The sequence below is a fragment of the Lolium perenne genome, chromosome 5, assembly GCF_019359855.2.
Source record: "Lolium perenne isolate Kyuss_39 chromosome 5, Kyuss_2.0, whole genome shotgun sequence".
Lineage (NCBI taxonomy): Eukaryota > Viridiplantae > Streptophyta > Magnoliopsida > Poales > Poaceae > Lolium > Lolium perenne.
In genome coordinates, this window is record NC_067248.2 from 153,831,950 (window position 1) to 153,858,211 (window position 26,262).

General features: G+C 43.0%; 1 long non-coding RNA gene across 1 annotated transcript; it reads right to left on the minus strand.

Annotated features, from left to right (window-relative positions):
* Window positions 1–2,645: 2,645 nt before the first annotated feature.
* On the minus strand, window positions 2,646–4,959 carry LOC127304870 (uncharacterized). Its single transcript, XR_007853564.2, has 3 exons — window positions 4,474–4,959; window positions 3,130–3,954; window positions 2,646–3,008 (listed from the first exon to the last, which is right to left on the minus strand). It is a non-coding gene; the product is annotated as an uncharacterized lncRNA (long non-coding RNA).
* Between the last annotated feature and the right edge of the window lie 21,303 nt (window positions 4,960–26,262).

Genomic DNA, 26,262 nt, shown 5'->3' on the forward strand with positions numbered 1-26,262 from the left:
CACAGCAGACAAGATGTGTAAGATATACCTTGTTTTTTAAAAATGTATCAGCAATATGTTGCCTTTTATACAGATTATCCCTTGTCAAGATTTTATTTTGTGAGACTAGCCATAAAAATACTTCGGTCCTAGATAGTATTTTGAGTTTCCAAACCGAAGATACATAAACAAAGGCATAACCAAATCTTAAACTGCATATAAGGATTAAGTGCTATCAAGGTTGGAAAAAGCTCTACAACGTACATGGCAGTCTCTACAGCATGTGGAGCACCCCGAGCTGTTTACGGAGGTGTGTACACAATTAGAGGTTAGGACGAAGGAAACCCAACATGGATGACATCGTAATCTAAGGATTGGCCCCACATCACCAGTGGCGTGTAGTTATCTTTGTTGCATCTTGCCAATCCTTCGTAGTTTGAGATTTATGTGGCTATGTGCATCGTTATTATGCAGAGGCCGGGTGTAAGACTTAAATCTTTTAGGTAATAAAACATCAATACTGAAAAAAGTTTGAAAAAAAAACTCTAGGCGTAAGCGAGATTGGTGGCGCTCGCCTAGTCTCTAGGCGACACTTAAGCGCTCTAAGCGTGTTTAGGCGGGCATATAGTTTTTAGCATAAATGGTGTATATGATTTATTACATGTGAATACATATTAATTTCGGGAATGTAAATGACTAAATTACTAGCAACTACCATTAGAATATGCTCCACTTGGCTCGTCAGTGAAATATGACATTAGTTTTTATTGGGGAAAATAATTTCTTGGTTGTTCTGCCTAGAGTTCCGATTATGTCTTAGGCGATGCGTTTGTCCGTCCTGCAATACCTAAGCATTCTTAAGCGTCGCCTAGCCCTCGTGTTTTTATCACTGAGTGCTATACAACCCAGAACAATGCAACTTCCACACCATTGTTCCAGACTTTCCCATTGAAGCATTAATCTACTCTCCATACCCGTTTATAGGGGTATTGCACATTTCGAGAAAAAACTTTGACTACTAATTTATTTAACAACATATAAGATATATATCATATAAATTATACTATTGGAAACTTCTTTGGAATACGAATTCAATGGTATAATTTTTGTGAGATATATATATATATAGGTCTGCTATTCTCGAACCGGTTCGAGAATAACTATTCTCGAACCCTTTCTGAACTTCCCGGTGTTTTCCTAGTGAACTTCTCGACGGAATACAAGAATTGCATGTTCGTGCGGACAGTATTTGCATGATGATTTTCAAACCGCTTATCGGATTGATGCGTATAATATACCGTTGGATTCGCACGGAAATTTCACAACTTTTTCGTGTTCATTGTTTTCCCAAATTCTATATTGATTAAAACTAATTTGAAATATACAAAATAACGTTTTCACGGATTTCCCTATTTTTGTACAGTTTTGGGGTTCCAGTTTTCAAACCGTTTATCGGAATGATGCGTATGATATACCGTTGGAAAGGTACTGACTAGGCGCACCTTTTTTATGAAGAACACTTTTCTAAATTCTTTATAGTTTAAGAGCAGATTTGAAAATACGTGATTACGTTTTTCGAACTTCTCGGTTTTTCGAACTGTCTTTTGGGGCTTATTTCCGAACCACTTATCGGAATATTTCAAATGATATTGCGTTGAAAAGATATTGATTATGCGAATCTTTTTCATGTTGAATGTTTTTCCAAATTCTAAATAGTTTTAGTTTAATTTCAGAAATACATAAAAGTAAAGATAACGCCGACACAAGAACATTTCGAAATTGGCTCATCTAGATTGATTAGTTGTGGCATTGCGATATGTTGGAGTATTAGTATAATTATATTAGTGCTAATTGTACATTGAGTTGGTCGATTTGCGCAATCGGTAGTTGTACGGACGATTTCTATGTGTATGATTTCCGTCCAGAAAAACAGAGTGCATGAGGTGCTCGAATATAGAAGTGAACTTCCTTTATATCTGTTAGTGAACTTCCAATCGCGGTATAAAAGTTTCTGTCATGTAATAAAATTATACTTCACAGGGACGATGTATGTCTGCATGTACAATTTCCACGTCCTACGCATGCGCTGCCTTCCAAATACACGCGAGCGAACTTTGCCTGGACCAAAAGTGAACTTCGTGATGACACCATTTTTCTCTATTTTTTCAAGTATAACGTGAACTTCCAAAAAACAAATTCCAAAAATTATGAACTTCCTAGTACATATGAGTGAATTTCGCTACATTAGCAAGTGAACTTTCAATGAACAAACAATGGACACAAGTTTCTCAACTATTCCGGTCATTGCATGGGTTTCATCCGGGCTTGTTTGATTGGCTCGGTGGGGGCACTTAGTCCTGTTAGTTGCATTGAAGTATTGTAACCCACATGTACCAAATTTAACCTGGCTCATACATTAACTTCTACTCGGTAAAACTAGAATCGTAGCTAGTACATGGCTTTGGCAGTAGAGCGCCCCCAAGTGAAGAGATCATACAACTACCAAAGTGAACTTTTATACCGAAATAAAAATACTAAACCCACGATGGACAAATAAAGTCGAACTTCACATTTTCATTTTCATGTGCATTTTTTATCTTCTAATTTAACTCAAACAGTATAATAAACATAGCGAACTGCTCCAAAATTAAAACTGAACTTTCTCTGTTTAAAAATTCAACATATAAATGAAGAATGAACTCCTGGGTTAGAAAAAAATAAATTTCCATTTTTGTTATCTATACAGAGCAAAAAAGGAAAATATAAATGAAAGGGAAAAACTTGCCAAACAACCCACACCAGTTCTCCTGAACCGCAATTTCATGCCCCATGTCTACTAGATACAATACTCATTCAATATCCACTTGCATATATGATCAAACAATGATGCATGTGCCTACGCCCTGCATATGCATATGATTTCTTGTCTTGTTGACCTGGACTGATCATGCCTCCCTCCCTGCATTGACCATTTGACCTGATCAACCGACCTCTCTGTCGACTCTACATTGTATCACCTGGGAATCAATCTGGCAATAGTATTACTTCAGAGATTAGCATGGTTAATAATAGCAGTAAGAAGCTACAGCATCTCCGCCACATGCACAGCAAGTATAGGAAAAATGAAAGAAGTTATTGGAGGCCGCTTACCAGATTGTACTCATGTCCTATCGGTCCTGTAGCATACTTCAACATGATAAAAGCATACCACTCAAAATGAAGTTCAAAATTTCTTGGACTTCATATGTATGCGTGAACCTCCTAATTGCTGCAGAGTACTAATGTGAACTTTGAACTCTTAGTGAACTTCACGTTAGATGGGGAAATTTTACATTCCCCGAACATAGAAAATCTCTACAATGTCCAAGTTTTAAAATCAGCAAATCCAAAGTACATGTTTCATTCCCTGAACACTACAGGGAATACATTTTTTCCTGGGTTTCGATGGAAAAAATACAAAAAAGGAACAAGCACAGTATGGTTCAATGACTTCAGCTAAAGAAACTAAAATTTCAAAAACCATCTGTCTATGAACTTCACATAAGATGGGCTATCTGAACTTCAATGCTACCTTAACTGAACTTCACATCACGTTTTCTCTCTGAACCTCTCAGCTCTCTGTTGGACATGGGAAAGGGGTGTCACAAGTTCACAGAAAAAGAGTTTCAGCTTTCACGAGCAGTTGTTCAACACGTAACGCGAAAAAACGTGCCCCTGCTACTGAGATGGTGAGCGCTTGCAACATATTTGAAAACGCAGCTACATCGGTGGCAGGCAAGTACTTGTGTCTCCAAGGCTGCGGCACATGCCTCCGTCAACAGGCAATGGCTGGAGCTCACGCCTTATAGAAGGCGCACGTGCGCACGTCCTGAAGGTGGTTCATAGGGTGTACGGTCCTGTCTGGGGCACAGTAGCTAAGAGCATCTCAAGGGCGTCAGCAGCAGAGCGAAGCAGCGCACAACTACTCGCTAGAACCTGAGAAAAAGAAAAAGATCAGATCAACGCACCATGTTTGGATTAAGAAAAAATCACTTGACCAACTTAGTTAAGTACGAAGTAAAAGAAGAATTCTTACACTACCAAAGCGCTAGAATAATTGAGGGGGGAAATAGCAATTGTGTAACATCATCTTGCGGAAATTCCGCCAGCAAGATTGTTTTAGCTCATGTTGCTTATTAGAATTTTGTTCCAAATGGTTGTCAGCTAAACTTCCACATAAAACAAGGTTGAGAATAAGAAATGATGAACTCTTAGATAGAAAAAGGGAAGAACTGAACTTCCTGCACTAACGGAGTGAACTTCTGTTTTATTATACAATAACCTACAGAAATATGATAATTGCAGTGCCTGCAATGACAAGCATGTACTCCTAAATGATAATACCTTGCCTCTATCTACGATCTAGTCTTTATTAATTATAGAACTAGCACTCCTAGATGCACCTCGTGTAGTTCATAGTCCACACAAACAGCAGCGCAAGAGTTACATACTCACCAAATTTAAATGAACTTCTACGTATAAAGCTGAATTCCTGGCGTGTTTTAAGTGAACTCCTGACCATGGGCGGAGCCAGCCAGCTGCCGAAGCCCGGGCAAAGCTAGTAGGAGCGACGGAGGCCAGCGTTTTGCCAGTGTAAAAGAAATGAAAACTGGTGAGAAATTACACCGCCAAAATCAAGCGAATCAACTGCCAAAAATAAATAAGCGTCTGCCAGTATTTTTACTCTATTTTTTTTACAGGAATGTGAACTCTTCCTGGGACTAATCAAACTGCTAAAAAATCACAAGTGAACTCACTTCTCTCCATGTCTATTAAATAGAAGTTCACTGGTGATCAAACCGTTTTTCAATCAAAACTGAATTTACTATATAGAATGAAATCCCCGTGAATACCAAACAAACTACCAAACAAATGCTACAGGAAATTAGCTAATGCATCATCCGTTTCCTGATATTTCAAACTTTCTTTTTTGTCAGGAATCATGACATGTCAACTGCCACTCTACTTAAAAAAAAATATCCAGAATTAGCGTTTACTGTCTTTTAAAAATTGTAGGTTGCAACAGTTTGGTTTAAAAATTGTGCTAGCCAAATACTGCAAGTGTGATGTTTAAAAATTTTGTTAGTGAATGACCAGATGTTCATCAAGTGAACTTCAGATGTTCATCATCTAAACTTCACTATGTATCGATGTTTCCACAATATATGTCTAACACCGTGTGATTCTGATATTTGAACAGTGTTCTGCCCGTTTATACGCACCTGCACTTCCAGGAAGGGGGTAGGACTCGGGCGTACGCAGGGGCGGCGCGCGAGCTCTGAGCATGGTGGACTCCCGATGGGGGTGCTGTGAACTTCCCGGATGAAATCACCTGAGGTAAAACAGGAATAATTTGAGTGCTCAACTGCTCATGCCCTGTGAAAGTGATTTTTTCATACATAAGTAATAATAGATGAATTGGCACACACACATGACATCCTATAGCTTGTGAATACTGAATATCAGGACAGCTAGTAGAATAAAGATAGTTCATCCATGCACACTACCAGATGACAAATTGCAGCGAGACAACCGCATTTTTCATCATACATAAAAGAATTTCGTGCAAATACCAAGTGAGCTTCTGAAAGAAGTTGAGGTGAACTTCCAAACTATTTTGTGCCAAAAAAAAGGACTTCAGATATTTACAAATAGAACTTCCCCAGTCTGCTACAACTGCACGCATAAAACCAACTCCCGCAAAATAAAAAAGTGAACATGCCATTTTACACAAAGTGAACTGGGGGCCTATGTTGACACTCCTAATTTACAAAGCCAACTTTTTGTAAATTAGGAGTGTCGCCATAGATAGGTATATTCCTATGGAAATTATTCTAGAAATTTATGAAGTGGACTTTGGCTTTTCAGTAAACAAGCCGATTAGCTTTATTCGCAGTAAATCGAACTTCTTTTGCAATTTGAATCGGATTGTTTCGACCAAAATACGTGTACTAAAAAGAACTAGTATCCTAGCTGCAGCTTGCAGTTCACAATCGACATAAACAGCAGTCGGCAGTTTCAGACTCAAGAAAATGAAATGAACTTCTAGAATGACGAATCAAACGCCTGGCATGTTCGGAGTGAAGTCGAAGCGAACAAACATTTTAACACCCCGGATGCACGAAGCGAACTTCCCTGACACAGAGTAATGTACTGCTAGCAAATACTGATAAATGTGCACTTCCCTAGGCGCACGTTTTCCATTCTATGTATTTTTATAATACAACTCCTAACAAAAATACACGCAATCTGTAAGAAAAGAACTTGTGGACATGGACACTACTGGACTCATTGACGCGCTTCCGTAAAAGAAAAATCGAACTTACATGAATGAATAATGTGAACTCCCTGTCCATGTCCATCGGTCGCCTCGATGCCACAACATCGGTGAAGTTCAGACCCCGCGTCGAAGAGGTTAAGCGCAGGGGCTGTGCCGCGTGAAAATGTGAACTTCCACACAAAAAAGACACGGCGAACTTCTGGAAAAAAAGGAAGCAAACTTCACAAATAGATCAAATGACCTTCTTGACTTAAACATATAGATCAAGTATATTTTACACATCTGTTTGGCTTCTAATGTCGCCTGAAGGTTGCTCTCAAGCTCTATCTCCACCTGATCAATGTTAGATAGGTGCATGTACAGCTTGCACTGAACCAGCATCAACACTTCAGTCAAGCGGCACTTGAACACTAACCCAGGAGGAAACGCATGACTGATTTTTTCAATAAAAGGTGAACTACGATGCTTTGAAGTTTTGAACCATGCAATCTTTTCTATTTTTCTTAATGATTTTTTTTGTTGTGTGTTTTGAACTCTCTGATAAATCAAAGTGAACTTTCACGAATTGGAGAAGTGAGCTACACGTATTCGCAAAAGTGAACTCCACAGATTAAAAATGTGAATTAACATCGGGCTATCTAATGAATCTAACTTCGAGCAAATATAGAAGTGAACCTTCCTCCCTGACAAAGTAAATTCTGTTCTTTTCTAGCAACATGCATCTACACATACATACATGACATAAACATTCTTTCATACAAAGTAACTACTGGAGCTTTTAAGAGTGAACTACTAGAGCTAGCCATGTATGCATCATCCATACAGATGCATTTTTCCTTACTAGTACATCCATATCGACATGCAAAAAAGGGCAGGCAAACCAATATTCAAGCCAATAGGTCCATGAGCACCCGACGGTTGTATTGCTTACCAGTTCAGATTAACAACATTTCAGCAAGAGCACCCGGCGGCTGTACTGCTTTGCATCCCGTCAAATGAATATGCACTAATAATACTCAGATGGTTGGGCAGTTCAGTTCCGAGCAGTCCCGGCTGGCACCACAAACTCCCACCACCATTGACACCTTGGACAAAAACTAGCAGGCCAACGCACGTGAACTGCCCGGCACTGCACGGCGGACTACCACACCCTGAATATTTTATCAGTTATGGAACTAAAAGATACCAAGGACATTGTCTAAAACAGCAAGAAAAACAACGACATACCATGATAAACTAATTTCACGGTAAAGTCACATCAAATATTTATGATCATTGGTGTATAAAAACATATCGTGTTACCAATGGAATGCATACATAGTTGTACAAATAAAGATTACCATAAAATTACCTAGTGTTGCACACTATGGTGGAGGGAGTCAACTCTGGCGGCGCCCGGAAGTCCACGCCGGTGAGCGCTGGAGCCCAGAACGGGAGGCGTTGCTGCCATCTGCCGCCTGAATAGGACAAGGCTATGTTAACTGAACTAAATAGGGTCAAGATACGTGACAAGAATACTACAGCTACACTTCTCTGTAATTAGTATTTAGCACTGTAGTGACAAGAGTAGATCAGAAAATGTGTAGGTTTTAACTACCTCTTCCAGAAATCGAAATGCGCTATTTGCTTCTTCTAGTATTCAACCGGACGAGCACCATCTATTCAATGTTAAGAATTAATGAACTTCTAGATGGGGAAAAGTGAACGTTCCTAACTATAATGTATAATCCCTGTTGTAACACACTGAACTTTTTGTTGAAAAAAAAGCATACCCGTTATTTATTGTACTGAACTTCTTGGATAATAATATTGATTCACAAGCAGCACACTTTGTATTAAAAATAGTGAACTGATAATATTAATAGAAGTGAACTTTTTTATCGCATACAAAGTTAACCGCCCAAAGAACTCTAGCGATCTTGCAAGAGTACATTTTTCTACCAAGAAAATAGTGAACTTAGCACTAGTACAAACTGAACTTTAATAACAATAAATTTGGAAACTTCATATGTTGAATGACAAGCAATAAAGTGAATCACGGAACTGGTATTTGGTCCACTAGCCAAAATCATCTACGACTACGAGCATCACCGTCCGGAGTTAGGAGAAGCAATGAGGTAAGGGCCTGGTTGCGAGGTCATTGACGTGGCCAAGTACCAAGAGCAATGGTTGCATCTTTGCGCCTATATCTGACCTTCACATTTTCCAATTTGTGAACTTCAAAATTCAGTTAACAAAGAAAATCAAAATTTGTGAACCTAGAAAGAATATCTAAACTGAATTAGCATGAGATGTGAACTTCACCAATTAGTAAGCGGGGCCGTATTTAAAGGCGCGAGGGGGGCCAAGCTACTGGAGTCCGGAGCAGCGATGAGGAACATCACTGGGGCGAGGAGTCCCAGGGCGGGCTCTGGTGGACTCCCGTGATGGCCATGGCATCCTGCCGCTCAACGGTCCTGGGGCGACTCCGGTCGAGATGAAGTGGAGGAGCAGGGTGACATCGTGCGAGTTGCACGGCAGGGAAAGGGAGGGCGGTGCGGCAGCTGCATGGGATGGGATTTTGAGGCTCAATCTGGCGGTCTGGCGGTCTACCCTCACGACCGCGTCAAAATCGACGGGCGAAACACCGGCGAGATCGCACTGCTGAGCGTATAATCCTGAGATACCAGAAGAGGATCTCGTACCTGGCTCGATCCGGCGACGAATTCCGACGGGGAGCTCGCTGGATTTGGGGGAAGAGCCGCGAGAGAGGAAGAGGAGACTTGGCTCGGCTGTCTTGGCTCCCACTTCGCTCCGCCCAGGAGATGGCCGGCGCGCGAGCTGGGAGGAGGGGCGCCGCCGGGCTGGTAGTTTCACGGGAGGCGGCGCCTGGGTGGTGTGGAGCTCCCGGCGCCGGTGGAGGTGGGATTCGAGCGCGGGGATGGGCGCCTCGGTTTTGCCGGGTGCGGGTGGTGGGGATCTACGGCCGGGGAAGGAGGCTGGCGGTGGGATGAGGCTGCCGTCGAGGAAGAAGGTGGGCGGGATTTGGGCCGGCCACCGGGGAAGAAGGTGGGGCGGGATTTGGGCCGGTGGCCGGGAAGAAGGAGGGCCGGATTTGGGGCCGGGCGGCGCGATGGAACTAGGGGAGGTTCACGGGAAGTGCACATTGGGTTGGTTCTCTCGGGCCGAACAATACGTTACAGTCGGTTCGGGTCGGTTAGGAAAAAGGGTTCGAGAATAGCTATTCTAGAACCCCTCTTAAGAGGGGTTCGAGAATAGTTGGGCTCTCTCTCTCTCTCTCTCTCTATATATATATATATATATATATATATATATATATATATATATATCTATATATATATCATATTTTGCTGATCAAATTTATAGTAAAACATATTTCTCAAAATGCATAATACCACCAGTAGTTCACCATACATATGCACGCATTAACTTCAGAAACAAGATGATAACAGCAGAGCCGTTGCATGGAGCCACACAACTAAATTTGGTGTTGTTACCGTGACGATCAACTCGAGTGTGGCATTTTGGAGGCCGAGCTATATGTAGCTCTTTATTTTTTAGGACAAAAAATTTGTATTTCAAAGTTTCAAAAAATTCTAAAACAAAACCTTAGAGGTATAGGAATTCCGGTCTATTGCCAATATTTATTGCTACAACTATGTTTCGTTGCAATAGATCGCAATATTACCACGAATATTTCGTTTTTGGCGATGGCCTCCGCATATTTCCACAATTGAGTTTTGTCGCGGTAATTAGGCGTTTTGTTGCAATAGAGGGCTCTTATTGCAACGAAACGCGATGTCGTTGCCATAAGTTGGCGCTATTGCAACCATTACGGGTTGCTATGGGACCTCGTCATTTTGTTGCAATAGAGACTAGGCAACGCCACGAAAACAGAATTCGTGGAAATATACAAGAATATTGCAACATTTTCCCCTTGTTGCGTTAGGCATTCATATTGTTGCAAAATATTTGTCTCCTATTGCAACAAAATACGTATTTGACGTAAAAGCGATCATCTTTTTTTTGCCTCAAACCCATTGTGTTGCAATAGTTTTGCATATTGCGAAAAATTATGGAGCCATGGTAATATCTAGAAGATATTGTATCAATCATGTTTTTTTCATTTTTACTATATTTTTTCTAATTAAATAGGGTGGCCTAGTTTTAAAAATCAGACGGGTTATATTTTACAGAAACAATAAGTTGACTGATTCCTTACATTATGAGCGCCAAAATTTACATGTCAACTTGAAGATTCAAACCTTGCAGCTAGCACTTTAGCATCATGCACGGACAATGTACTGTAAGAGGAAAGATTAGAGACCAGGCCTTCGTCATTCCGCAGCGGCGACGGTGACTTGGTGCTTGGTCGATCCGCCATCGGCGACGGCCAGTTCGCGATTCCTCGGTCTGCTTGCGGGCGTTGCGTGGTGGCGCTTGCTCGATCTGCCAGGGGAGGAGGCATGTCGGCGCTTCCTCGACCCGCCAGCGGCGATGTCTTCGCGCTTCCTCGATCCGCTTACGGAGGCGGCGTGGTGGTGCTTGCTCGATCCTCCGTGAAGCCGACAGTGGCGACGGCGTCTTGGCGGGTCTTCGATCTGCCAGCGGAGCCGGCAATACAACCATTCCCGGACCAACGAGCGGCCACGGTGTGCTTGGCAACCTTCTTCTTCTTCTCTGATTTCTTCCAAAATGCGGCAGCGGCGAGGTGTTATTGCATACAAGCTACTAGCTAGAAGGACCTGTCACCCTCTGTTGCGTCCTTTTTTTGTTAGCCTTTTCTTTCATTTGGTCATCAACTAAATAAGTTGTAGAAAAAAAGCATAGAGCAAGGACAGAGAAAATAGCTACACCACCAGCTATTTGAGGAGCTCATCGACGTGCAAATGGCGCATCAAAAACCACATGGAAACCATCCACCGATGATGCTGCTACCACGGACACAACAAAATAGAAACCCCGTCAAACATCAAGAGGTGCACACACCAAGCAAACCAGTTATGAAGAACCCATGAAATAGCTAAACCACGGCAACATAGATATCCCTAAGAAGTATCCATCTAGGCAAACAAACAGCTCACTTGAGCAGACACGCATCAAACAGGATAAAATCAGGTTGGACACTGCAACTCAGCACAAACACAGCCCGACAAAAATACCGAAGACTACCAATTAATAACAACATTACCATGATGCTACAATGGTGTAAAATCTCAATACATGATTTGTATTCTAGGCTACACGAAATTGACAAAATATGACAAATTTAATAGTCTTGAATGTTCACTATTTACTATAAATTTATTAAGATTTATAATTTTTGTGTAGCCTAGAATATGTAGTAGTTTGTATTGATATTTTACACCATTGTAGTATACATTTTTGGCTATCCCCAGAATTTCGATTTGATTTTTTAAAATTTAAAATATGAATTCTGAGTGTTTGCAAATAAAGAGCTACGTCTAGCTTGGCCTCCATTTTATGTTTTCCCGATCAGGTACACTTCCTCAGCCGTCACCTCTGCTTTTACCTTCGACAGGGTTTAATTAGCCATCACCTTCGCTCGCTCGCTCTGGCTCTGCTTGCGAAGTACTCCAACTATTGCATTTTGCAAGTGCAACCTCCATGCCGACTCGATCTTGCTCAACTGTCTTGAGCTCCAAACGGATTTTCACACCTATAAAAAGGCAAGCTATCAATTATTACTGACAAGAAAAGAGTGGCATAATGGATTCTTATATAAATAAAATTTTCCGCCTGCTTCACATATAGCACTATGATTATTTCACTTTACCTTCCACCAAATACATAATGTAGACCGATGTCGCATTTTGTTTGCACATTCCGAAGAGCTGGTGAGAAGTCATTGGTCAAATCTAGCTAGACTACATGCATGATTAGTTTCCTGGCCTACTGGTTTGTTATAGAAATCAACCGAGGAGTTGCAGAGTCTACCTCTTGTGCTTTTTGTTCCTTTTCAGGTATGGTTCTTAGAAAATATTTGCTGACCTAAGAAGGCTACATATTGTGTGATAAATTAACTAGCTAGGAAATGGAGACAGCTCAACTGAAACTAAAAGTATACTATATTGCTCTCGTGATGCAGCAACTAGGAAGATCAATGCACCATTTCTCTGAGGAGACATGATCCACGTACGTAGTGCGCTTTGCATCTTGCCAAATGTGATTCACTTTCTCATGTCCTAGATAGTTAATTAACCTGCATTGTACGCCAAAAGGAGTACTTTGTAAGCAAACTAATTGATCACTCGTATATGAGGACTTTTCTTCAGGCATATGCAGAAACAGCGGTGTCTCCATCGACTAAGAATCTACTCCAACGACGACCCGACTGCATTCACAAGCCACATGCGCACCGACTCGATCTTGCTCCAGCCGTCATCGGCTCAAAATAGATTTCCCATAGCTCCTATTTTTTGAGGAAAACAACAGGACGCCTATAGTTGCGCATTTGTCATATTACTCCATTTAGTGCAATTTTTACAAAAATATCCTATCTAGGATTCTTTAAACACAGTTTTACCCCAGTTTAGCATTTTGTTTGTTTTTGTTAGATAGGACCGGCGTGTTTCATCGATGTGGTGCGACAAAATGCGTAAATCTCGGAGGCCATCATCTACGACAATGTCTAGACTTCTCTTATTCAATTGTTCCATTCCTCGTCCCCGTACTGATATTTTTGAAAGTTCGGAATCACCTCACACCTTGCAAAATGAATAGCACCTGAAATCGAGGGTCCAAACATTCTAAAATAGGGGGCAATTAGTGTCAGAAATGCATAACTACAGGGTGAAATTAAGGTGAAATTCACTCTGTATTGATTGCAAACAATGGTTACATCGTTTATAAGTTTACCAAGAATAAAATCAGAGGATTCATCGACCCAATTACAGAAAACTTTACTAATAAAACAAGCCCTGGCTAATTCATGAGCAGCCTCATTCGCTTCTCTCGGAAAATATTGCAATTTCCCATAGCTCCTAATTGAAATTTTACATGTCCCCGATACGTACAAACTAGTACCGAGGACAAAATGAAAAGAGTGACATAATAAATACCATAAATAAAATTCTCTCAGGTGCATTGCACACATAACCATTCACTTTACCTACCAACAAATGCCAGATTTTATTTCTGAAACAGCGGCGAAAATTTTGGCTCTTTCCATTAATTAAGTATGTTAACGGTCACCCAAGAAGGTGAAACTCCTCAAAAGAAAACCTATCAGGAAATAATACAAACCGGCCGAAACCCTTTGGATCCTGCAATTACCCAAAGACAGATCTCCTCGTTGATTTTGGCAACAATGGTGTTGAGCATGGCGGAAGTGTTCTAGAACACTCCATTTCTTTCATTCCATCCAAACCGTGAGCATGCCGAGAGACATCACCGCTTTCTTCCTACGACACCTCATCCCAGGATTCCATATTCTGTCGATGCTTGGCGCATTCTCCACATGGAGCTTGGATAGCTCAATCCAAGTCTTCATCTCATTCCAAATCTATATATGGACTAACGGCACATGAACAAGTTGTGGCATCCCAAACCATTGGCTTCATATAGTGGTTGTGGTAGATCCCTCAAATTGAAACTTGTAGGCCGAGGAGGAGGATTACTCATGATATGCCGTGTCATTCCAAGAGATGGTGGCAGGCAGGTTGTTATCGAGATGAATGTGCGGAATTTTGGACCATATAGAAAAAATCCAAGAGAGAAAATTGCATCTGGGTAGATCTCAGTTATTCCAAGAGTGGTTTAAATTTTGGATATCCAAAGGTTTTCATGCATGGCTTTCGACACAATGATCCTTTTCGACCTTGAGAGGGCATAGATAATCGGTGCAATCTCCTTGGACTTGAGACCTTCCACTACGGGAAAACAAGACTTTGCCGTACAACTATTTGCACGTCAAATGATCCTATATGCACGGCAAAGACTTTGCCGTGCGATGCCGCACGACAATGCCATAGACGGCTAAGGCTTCTTTGCCGTGCGTCTCGCCAACGTTGCACGGCAAAGGACGCTTCTTTACCGTGTGCCAAACATATTTTATCTAAAAAAAAGGCTCCAAACTGCCGGTCTGGGATTCGAACCTAGGACGCAGATTAGGGAAAGCATGCAACCTTGCCCACTGGGCTAAGTGTTCGTTTGTTGATAACTATACCAAGCCACCCTTTTGAGCCGAGAAAATCCAGTTTTTACATCTTTGTCGTGCGCTTACACTAGGCAAAAGCTTGCTTTGCCGTGCGTTTGTTAAAAAAACTAGGCAAAAGCGTCTTTGCCGTGTTGCCTTAATTGCCGTGCGCTGTCTTAATTCTTTGCCGTGCAAGTTTTCTTTGCCGTGCGCTCATGCCTATTTTTGCCGTACCTTTGTTCTTTGCCGTGCGTTTTTTCCAGTGCGCACGGCAAATATTTCTTTGCCGTGCGGTGGCGCACGGCAAAGATTAGCTGCACGGTAGCACATGTTTTTCCCCGTAGTGTTCTAGCCATGGAGTGTACAAGAAAATCTGCTCCGTGGGGTTGCAAAACTGCACCTGATCCGTCCTGCATCGTAGTTAAAATCGGTCAAGTTAGTCATAATTTATTTTTTAGCAAATTAGATTAGTTTAAACTAAATAGTGCTTTCGGGCGCCTATGCGGGACGCTGCTTGTAATCTTACTGCCAAAGCATGTGATTAATTTCTCTTGCCTAAGCTCCTAGCTAGTTAATCAACTTGAACATGTGGCCGAAATGAGTAGCTTGTAAGCAAACGAATTATGCATTTGTATTCTAAAAACACGGTTTACTCCATCGACCGTGTTGATTGCTTCTGAATGACCTATACACACGCAGATGTCCTCTCTGAAGACTTGTCCAGCTTTCAAGCATAATAAGCATGTACTGCTCCCTCGGTTGCTGGTGTTAGCTTCGAGTTTGATTAACTAAATTTATTACCAGTGGAGTGGGAGGTAAGGCGCCGCCGCCAGTAGACGCCATGGTCTCCATCACCCCCGCCCGCCTCCCTTTGGCTGGCGTACGCCACGGATTCCGCCCCGCCGATGGCCGCCTCCATCCCCGTCGCTGGACGTCACGGTCTTCATCCCTTCCGCCCCGCCGGCCTCCCTTTCGCTGGTGGACGCCGCGACGTACGCGCCGTCGGTGGCCGCCTCCATCCCCGTCGCTAGACGTCGCGGCCTCCATCCCTTCCACCCCTTCTCCCACTATCCGACGGCTCAGCCTCCATCGAGTATTCGAGTCTTGCAGAAAAGCCCAGATGTGAGGAGAGGACGGGGAGGATCAGCAGCCGCGCCCACGATTCCCAGCCGCCGTGCCGTGGTGGCCTCCAGCTTCCCCTCCACGTCTTCCCCGTGGCGAGCCTGCCTCTGTACACCCCGCTCCAGACCGTCTCAAGAATCAGGACCTCCTCCGTCTGGAGAGCGGGGATGAGGCTCCTTGTGGCGGCGCACGCGGTGGTGGGGACGGCACCGTCACCGTGGGCAGCGACTGAGGAGCCGGCGAGGAGGTCAACACGGATGGAAGCTTGTGACTGCTACAGCGGGGTCGTGACGCGTCGGGGATGGGAGAGGACAGAGCCAGTACAGGGCAGAGGGCAGGCGACAGAGATGGGGAGCTGATTGAGATGGGGAAACTTCCTTTCCATTTGCTAAGTTTTATTTTGGAGTTTAAAGCGGTGGAGCTTCCAGATATTTCTGTACCGCTTTGACCATCCACCGCTGTAAACAGCAAGATCATAATCACTGGGAGAGATAAGGCAAGAATCTATAACCGGTAACCGGTAACCTCTAGCGTGAAAAAAAACCCAAAGAAAAGAGAACAGATGGGCTGAATCAAAGAGGAGTAAAAATATTTATCCACGCGTCGCAGCAAGAGTGGTAATAAATAGCCCATCTACAGTTACCAAAACACTGAGAGATGCTCTAAATTGATTAACTTTTATATAGGGTATAATTAATGTGACACACATCATGCAATGGCAGACAGTACTAAGCTAGCTGGCTGTACGTGAGAGGGAGAGGGGGAGAGAGCGAGAGCCGAGAGCACAAGAAATATATACCAGTCTTAGTCTGACTGCCGGAAGAAGATGCAACTTATGTATCCATATATTAACTCAATTAAAAACAATATTAATGATTAGGGCCCATGAGTCAGTGATTACATGGAAAATTGCATGCCCTGCGGGTCATCCAAACCTCGAATGTTTGAGTCGAACGGTTAATCTCAGTCTTGCGATTTTTTTAGAAGTTCAAATTTTTTACCAACTTCTTACCAAATCTACAAAAAAAAGACATCGAACTCTTAAAACGTTCGTAAAATTTCCGATATATATTATTATTATTATTATTATTATTATTATTATTTCTTTTCCATTGTTAATATTATTAAATTTTCATTTTATATAAGTAAAAATTTGACTAAATTATAACCGAACCTAAAAAAAGATGACCAAACTTTTACAAGGACAGGGAAAGAAATGACCCAAATATGAGCTTGGTGACATGAGATGGTCGACAAGTATATGCAATGTAATCGCTAACTAGTGAGGCACAATCGCCAAGATTGCTATTAATTGAATTAATTGGACATGTTTCCTATGTCCAATGAATTACAAGAAAAAATTGTGGTTTGTGCAAGAACATCTAAAATAATTAGTATATCCAACATCCTCTTCAACAGAGTTGCGGTTTGTGTAATCTTCTGAGCTAACCTTCATACTGGACCTCTTCGAATTGAATTACTCCAATATAGTTTTATGTTCTTTGTCCTGAAATACTTTGTATGGAATGAACCGTATAGCTGAAAGTTCTGAGATTGCATTTGTTTATATATAGATTCCAATTGCACATGTTTTCCAGCATATGCTTACACTATGTGAAACTTTTGTATGTATCTTGCATATATCTTATGTTATTGCTGCAAAATTTACGGGCTTTTTTCGAAATGGGGAGCTTCCTGGCCTCTGCATCAAATGATACATACAACCATTTCAAAATTCATAGAATTATGTCGGAGGAGACTGGAAGCCATATAGAATTATGTCGGATATATTGGCAATACATCAGCAAAGCATCGTATCTTTGTGCAGCCAATGCTTGTGTACAATCATGTACTCTAAGGTGGCAGTAGATGCAGGCTATTAATTAGCAATGCCTTGGTAGATATTCGATCAGAGAATAGTACACTAGAGTACTACAACTTTATGTTAAATTTAATGTGAAAGACATCCACCTATCAAAGGGAAAAAGAATAAGTTACTAACGTTTATATACACTGCATCAGCTCTTCCCCTCCCAGGAGGTAGACATATAGGAAAATGCTTTAGCTTTTTTCGATAAAGGGAAAATGCTTTAGCTGGGAACTGGGAACTGGGAAGTAATCTTTTACTTGCCGTACATGCAGGCATCCACATTTGTTTCGATCCGTAGTGTAGTAGATTTAGGCATGGAGGGCATTGGGATTTGGGATGGAAGCAACTGCGGTACAACGTGCATGTCCTGGTCGAAGTAGCGTGCATCCTTGGCAGGAGAGCCGTGATGAACTCCCGCGTAGAGGAATAACCAAATCATCCGTCATATGATGGATATACTCTGAGTCTGCATGGGCAGCTATACGGGTAACTGCACACCGCATGTCAGTTATGTGGTGTTTCTTCAAATTGTGGCAAGTCGTCCCATATCGCTGGTTGTTAACCGGCGCGACCAAACCGTGCAAGCTCGATTGGAGCACCATGGTAGAATAGGAGAGCTGCATCGGAGAAAGCGGCGTTAAATTCCCGTGCAGACTCACCAGACCACCAGCTCCATCTGAAGACCCTAGTCCTGACGGACCGACTGTTCTTGACATGGGAACTTCTTCCTCATCATATCGACTATTATGTCTGGCCGCCGGAAGCTAACGAAAACAAGGAAAAAGCTGATAGCTAGCTGATCCCTGACACATTAGCTGATCCCTGAGTCCCTGACACATTAGTTTAGAACTAGATGTACAAAGTGCCCTTCCTCATGCCGGTGGGTTCCTAGACATTGTTGTGGTAAAGAAGAGTGTGTGTCGTGATATCATTCCTTTGCTTAGTTAGATTGATCGTGCGTGTGGGCACATTTGAACACACGGGTTAAAATCTTTTTGAAAACCCGTGTCCGCGGTTATGCACGACTTGGAGCTGTATGACACGACCATAAAAAACTTACACCTGTTATCTCATTGCCTTTAATATGCTAATAACTTGCGTAGTAAGTTAGCGCAATGTTAATAACAACTGGTTAAAATTTGTTAACCGTAGAGTGTAGTTTCTAGTTGGTTTCTTTATGCGCTCTCCTACCTTATCTGAGTAGATGATGTTGTAGTGTGTCTCTATTGGTTCTAGTGCAAGTTTGCTGCCGCTAAACCCACCATATAGCCCCCCCCCCCCCCCCCCCGGTGAGCACATCCATTTCTAGTCTCGCTTGGTATGTGCATTGGTACTTAGGCTCTGCTTTCTCCCTCTTCTGTCTGTGCCCCTTTTGTCGGCAACCAATGAACCGACTTTTCACAGTTATGAGATGACGACGTTAGCAAGGTTACCCTTCTGACTTGGCCTAGGCAGGTTTATGGTCGCCATCGTTTATCCATTTATATTTTTGTCCGTACTCGGACGTATTTGGCTTTTCGTATGATTCAGATCTTTGTATTGTAAATTTGTTTCTTGACTCGTTGAAGTCGTTTCTGTAATATATGTTTCTTGTGGGCTCTGTTGTAATATAACTACTTGTGGTAATTTCTCTTGCATCACGTGTGTGCTTCGTCGCGCACGTCGTGTAGGAGGGCGTCTCAAAGTCGACATCGCGCGGATTTTAGCGGGATCGCGCGGATTTTAGCGGGATCGCTGGAATCCTCAAGGTACTGGCTGGTTTTGGGGCGTCACATCGTACTCTTCACCATGTGAGCGCTCAGCGCTACCCTTCTTCACCGCCATGGAGTTCATGTGCACTATCATTCATGAGGCTTCTGCCTTGCGCTGTTCTTCAGCATCAACGCTCCTTTGCCTGAAGAAGGAGTGTTAGGTAGTGAAAAAGGAGCCACCGTCACCGCCGCGCAGGCGCCTTTTCCTCTGGTGCCCTAAGAAGAAGGAGAAACCCGTCGTCCCCCCCTCGCCCCCCACCTCAATGAAGAAGGAGAAGTCGTGGCTGGAGTTGGAGCTGCATGTGGTGCTATGCGTGCGAGAGGACCCCAAAGATGTGTCGGGCTAGGCGGAGCTCCAGGGCTGATCCTACAATGACATCCAACCGGCCGGCGACTGTTTCGTGAAATGGTGGTCGATGACGGACAGTGGGAACGTCGTCGACCTCATTGAGGACGCGCATGGTGTATGTTGACCCATCATAATTCAGAATCTTGTAAATCTTGGACACGATTTACCTATATTTATGTATTCCCTCTCTTCGAAAATAATCTTAACTTTTTCTAAATTTCGGATGTATCTGCACACGAAAAATATATCTAGATACAACCGTATCTAGAAAAATTTGAACAATTTATTTTAAAATGAAGGGAGTACTATATATATTGTACATCTCAACTTGGAACGTATCTATCAGACCAAAAAACGAGTACAAACCATAGTAGCTGGAAACGAGATACGGTGTGTCATCCCCTGAGCCCTAATCCTGGATCGTCAACTGGATGGAGGGTCGCGGACGATATGCGGGACAAAGCGATTCGATCTGAGAACGAGACCCCTGAAACCAATGAAGGATGTGCAATCACGATAGTTTTGTACGGGGCGGCAACATCAAGGGGGTCGTCTTGATGGAGTATATGGCAGGTGTATTTTCTTCTGGGCTTCGATAGACCGTCGACACCCGTACAGGTCCAACTAAAAGTCCAGAACTAAGAGATATAGCCTAGTATGAGTAATATCATCCCAGTTTAATTGGTATCCCTTGGTCTGATCTCGCCATCGTCCCTGAGGCCCGAGTCATCGTTCCCAAACTATCGGGGTCGCGTCCCATCAATGAACCGAACGTACAAGAGATGCATACCCATCTCGTTTCCTAGTTTTTGCAACCAACGACTCTTGAATCTCGTTCCCGTCCCTCGACCCTTCTGGAAACATGGCTACTATGGTACCAACCACCTGGCCGTAACCATATTGGTGCTCACCATTTTGTTTTTGATTGGGTGGAAAAATTATACTCCAACGCTGCTGAATTTGTTATTTGGGTGGACCAACGTCCATATATCCGCTTTTTCTTTTTCGATTTTATTGTTTGTCTGATCTATTTTCTGGCTATTTTTGTGACTGACTTTTAATAGTAGATTATACTATCAGTACAATCCAGCAACCGTAAACTAAAGCGCAACATAACTAGGCTAGATAATATGGAAAGCTGGAAAAATAAACCATGGACTGTAGTATATCATCCTTGTCTTCTGGATGCCCTTATCACAGTCTAAAGATGCCAGGTCCCGTTTCTTAATGGGTACGGAGTACTTCATTTCACCATCAAGGCATCATGTATCACTACTTACTACCTATACACCAACCAAGTATAAGTTAGCAAAGTACTGATGTTCTATCCCCTGTTCTATTAGCTTTGTTCAGGCTCTGCCATGCATGCACGTATATATGATTTCTACTAGATGTGCAGCTAGCTAGGCCAAGTATAAATAACATCATTAGATTTTCTATGAAATACATTTATATTTTCTTTTGTTTAGAATACTTCACATTTTAACCCTAAAAACGTAACATGTCTATATACAATGTATTGCTTGAAAATACATAGATATTACAATCATTTTGACACAATTTATTCGTGCAAAGAAAATCATCGTTGAATTGCGAACCAATGCAAGAGAGCAAGTATGAAGCCAAACTAATCTAATTGAGCGGCAAACACCCAGTACGGAAATGCACAGCAAAAAGTTTAGTCCTGCGGACCAATATTCAAAGGTTCATTTAAAGCTAGATCCGTGTCCTTGTTAGACATTGATTCTCACCTGCATATTGTTCTCACCTGCCGTGAGAAATGAGCATACGTATATACCATATACGTAGTACTAGAAAAATTGCCCGTGCGTTGCAGCGGGAGAGAAAAAAGAATCGGCTTATAAAAGAAAAACAACGGCGCAGCCAAAAGATGCTCCAAAATTGATCGGCCCACATGACCCTAGCCCGGCGCAGCCAAAAGATGCCCCCAAAGTCGATCGACCCGCATGACCCTAGCCTTAGTTCGAAATTTCTCTCTTTTTGGAAAAGAAATGATCTACATGTACTTGCGACACCGAGGCAAATAACCTTCACATGCGCCACCCCTAAAAAATCACCTTGAATTTAAGACATGCGTAATGCTGATGAACAGCTCTAGTTGGGCATTCAGCTTGCTCCTGTCGGTCACTTGAACCTGATCTTGTCCAACAGCAGCCCATCAAATCACCTAAATACCCAATTTAGTGAAATTCTCATGGATACAACCCAATATTGCAAAAATAAATAAATCAAATTGTGGAGGATAATGCATTACAACAATTACCACATTCAGTCATAATATCTAGTACATAATCAATGTACAATATCTCTTATTTGTATAGTGTAAATTATTGAACACACTGGTGGAAAAACAGGCTTCGGGTGAGCCCCATAAGTCGCGATGCTGCAGGAACCGCGACTAATGGTACCTTTAGTCGCGGTTCGGGAGGAGAACCGCGACCAAAGGCCTGGGCCCAGGCGCTCGGTGGCCAGCCGGTGCACGTGGGGGGTCTTTAGTCGCGGTTGGCCAGGCCAACCGCGACTAAAGGTGCCCGGAGGCCTTTAGTCGCGGTTGGCCAGGCCAACCGGGACTAAAGCCCCTCCCCTATATATACCCATCCAGCAGCCAACACTTAGCCATTTGGTGCCATTCTCTTCACAAGCTTCACAAGTGGGTGTTAGGTTTGCTTTTGGTTCCTCTTATGCACATAAGGTGTTTGATGAAATGCCCCAAGAGCATGAAACAAACATGATATGAAGTGTTGGAGCCACACTTGAGCTTTCTCATTTATTTTTTCCTCCTCGATCGCGGTTAGCAACTTGAACCTTTGATGTGTCGTTGATAAAATGTGCATGTGTGTGTAGTTCATTGTTTAATTTATATTGTTTGTAGCTAGTTAGTTTAACAAATGCATGATGGTTAATTATATATTTTATATTATAATAATGCAGATGAATCGACAATGGATGTACGGTAACCGACTCTCCGGCGAGTTCAGTGCGGGTTTGAAAGATTTCCTCGTAGTGGCTAATGCGAACAAGCAGGGGGTTTTGTTATCTGTCCATGTGTTAAATGTAAGAATCAGAAGGGTTACTCTTCCTCAAGAGATGTTCACATGCACCTGCTTCGGCACGGTTTCATGCCAAGCTATAATTGTTGGACCAAGCATGGAGAAAGAGGGGTTATAATGGAAGAAGATGAAGAAGGGGATGATTTTATCGATGAAAGCTATCTTGCTCATTTCGGTGATACTTTCATGGAGGATGCTGAAGGTGAAGGGGAAGGTGAAGGGGAAGGTGAAGAAGAGGCACGTGATGATCCCGTTGATGATCTTGGTCGGACCATTGCTGATGCGCGGAGACGCTGCGAAACTGAAAAAGAGAGGGAGAATTTGGATCGCATGTTAGAGGATCACAGGAAGGCGCTGTACCCCGGATGCGATGATGGTCTGAAAAAGCTGGGCTGCACACTGGATTTGCTGAGATGGAAGGCACAGGCAGGTGTAGCTGACTCGGCATTTGAAAACTTGCTGAAAATGTTGAAGAATATGTTTCCAAAGAATAACGAGTTGCCCGCCACTACGTACGAAGCAAAGAAGGTTGTCTGCCCTCTAGGTTTAGAGGTTCTGAAGATACATGCATGCATCAACGACTGCGTCCTCTACCGCGGTGAATACGAGAATTTGAATGAATGCCCGGTATGCACTGCATTGCGTTATAAGATCAGAGGCGATGACCCTGGTGACGATGTTGAGGGCCAGAAACCCAGGAAGTGGGTTCCCGCCAAGGTGATGTGGTATGCTCCTATAATACCACGGTTGAAACGTCTGTTCAGGAACAAAGAGCATGCCAAGTTGTTGCGATGGCACAAAGAGGACCGTAAGTCGGACGGGGAGTTGAGACACCCCGCAGATGGAACGCAATGGAGAAAGATCGACAGAGAGTTCAAAGATTTTGCATCTGACGCAAGGAACATAAGATTTGGTCTAAGTACGGATGGCATGAATCCTTTTGGCGAGCAGAGCTCCAGCCATAGCACCTGGCCCGTGACTCTATGCATCTACAACCTTCCTCCTTGGTTGTGCATGAAGCGGAAGTTCATTATGATGCCAGTGCTCATCCAAGGTCCGAAGCAACCCGGCAACGATATCGATGTGTACCTAAGGCCATTAGTTGATAAACTTTTACAGCTGTGGGGCAGACCTGGTGTCCGTGTGTGGGATGAGCACAAAGAAGAGGAATTTGACCTACGAGCGTTGCTTTTCGTAACCATCAACGATTGGCCTGCTCTTAGTAACCTTTCGGGACTGTCAAATAAGGGATACAATGCATGCACGCACCGCTTACATGAGACCGAAAGTGTACATTTGCCAAATTGTAAGAAGAACGTGTACCTTGGGCATCGTCGATTTCTTCCGAAAGGTCATCCAGTAAGAAAGAAAGGCAAGCATTACAACGGCAAGGCAGATCACCGGCCGAAGCCTGCAGAACACACTGGTGCTGAGGTATTTGATATGGTCAAGGGTTTGAAAGTCATCTTTGGAAAGGGTCCTGGCGGACAATCGATTCCGAAGGGAGCTGACGGGCACGTAGCCATGTGGAAGAAGAAATCTATATTACGGGAGCTAGAAGATTGGAAAGTCCTAGAATTCCGATCTGCAATCGACGTGATTCACATGACGAACAATATTTGCGTGAACATCCTAAGCTTCTTGGGCGTGTATGGGAAGTCAAATGATACAAAGGAAGCACGGCGGGACCAGCAAAGTTTGAAAGACCACGATGACCTGCATCCGGAACGGTTTCAAGGTCGTGCCAGCTACGCTCGACCAAAGAAGAGAAGGTCATCTTTTTTGAATGCCCGAGCGGTATGAAGGTCCCGTCAGGATTCTCGTCCAATATAAAGGGAATAATAAACATGGCGGAGAAAAAGTTCCAAAACCTGAAGTCTCACGACCGCCACGTGATTATGACGCAATTGCTTCCGATTGCTTTGAGGGGCTCCTGCCGGAAAATGTTCGAGTAGCCATTGTGAAGCTATGTGCATTCCTCAATGCAATCTCTCGAAGGTAATCAATCCAGAAGTTCTACCACGGTTACGTAACGATGTGATCCAATGTCTTGTCGCTTTCGAGTTGGTGTTCCCGCCATCCTTCTTCAATATTATGACGCACCTCCTGGTTCACCTAGTCGATGAGATTTCCATTCTCGGTCTGTATTTCTACACAATATGTTCCCCTTCGAGAGGTTCATGGGAGTATTAAAGAAATATGTTCGTAACCGTGCTAGGCCAGAAGGAAGCATCGCCAAGGGCTATGGAAATGAGGAGGTAATTGAGTTTTGTGTTGACTTTGTTCCTGACCTTAAGCCGATTGGTCTTCCTCAATCGCGGCACGAGGGGAGACTAAGTGGAAAAGGCACGATCGGAAGGAAATCAATGATATGTATGGACGGCCATTCTCTCGATGAAGCACACCACACGCTTCGACCAATTCCAGCTTGGTGGCTCCGTACTTTGAGAAACACAAGAATATTTTACGCTCGGACAACCACAGGAAGCCTGAATCCTGGATTAGGAAGGCCCACATGGAGACTTTCGCAGCTTGGTTGAGAAAACATTTAATGAGTGACAATAAGGTTGTAGATCAGCTGTACATGTTGGCCAAGACACCATCTTCGACTATAACGACTTTCCAAGGGTACGAGATAAATGGGAATACATTTTACACGATCGCCCAAGATAAAAAGAGCACCAACCAAAACAGTGGTGTCCGCTTTGATGCAGCAACCGAGAATGGGCAAAAGGTCACATATTATGGTTACATAGAGGAGATATGGGAACTTGACTATGGACCCTCCTTTAGGGTCCCTTTGTTCCGGTGCAAATGGTTCAAGCTAACGGGAGGTGGGGTAAAGGTGGACCAGCAATACGGAATGACAATGGTGGATTTCAACAATCTTGGTTATCTTGACGAACCATTCGTCCTAGCGAAAGATGTCGCTCAGGTTTTCTATGTGAAGGACATGAGTAGCAAACCGAGGAAACGGAAAGATAAGAAAACGATTAGTACATCATGCGATGATCCAAAGCGCCACATTGTTCTTTCAGTGGAAAAGAAACATCGTGGGAGTGGAGGACAAGACAGACATGTCGAGAAGATTATAATATGTTTGCTGAAATTCCGCCCTTCAAAGTGAACACCGACCCAAGCATTAAGTTAAATGATGAGGATGCTCCATGGATACGGCACAATCGTAAGCAAGCAGGGACACAAGGGAAGAAATGATGTGTAATAATTTATTAATTGTACCAAACTTTGTTGAATGAATCATGTGAATTATATTACCCGTGATGTGTTTGGTGTCCATTTTCGAATGATTCAATTGACTCGAGATAGCACTGATGATACATGAAATTTGGAGTGACTAAGTCATACTCCTGCATACATGAAATTTGGAGTGACTAAGTCATACTCCTGCATACATGAAATTTGGAGTGACTAAGTCATACTCCTGCATATAGGAAATTTGGAGTGACTAAGTCATACTCCCGCATACATGAAATTTGGAGTGATTTAGTCATACTCCTGCCTAGGCGTATAATATGCATACTCGTAGTCTTCATAGCCGCCGCCGTTGTACCGGTAGTCGTCGCCTTCTAAGTTGCCGGCGTCGTAAATCCCCATTCTTGTCATCGGCTGTCGTCGGGCGGCG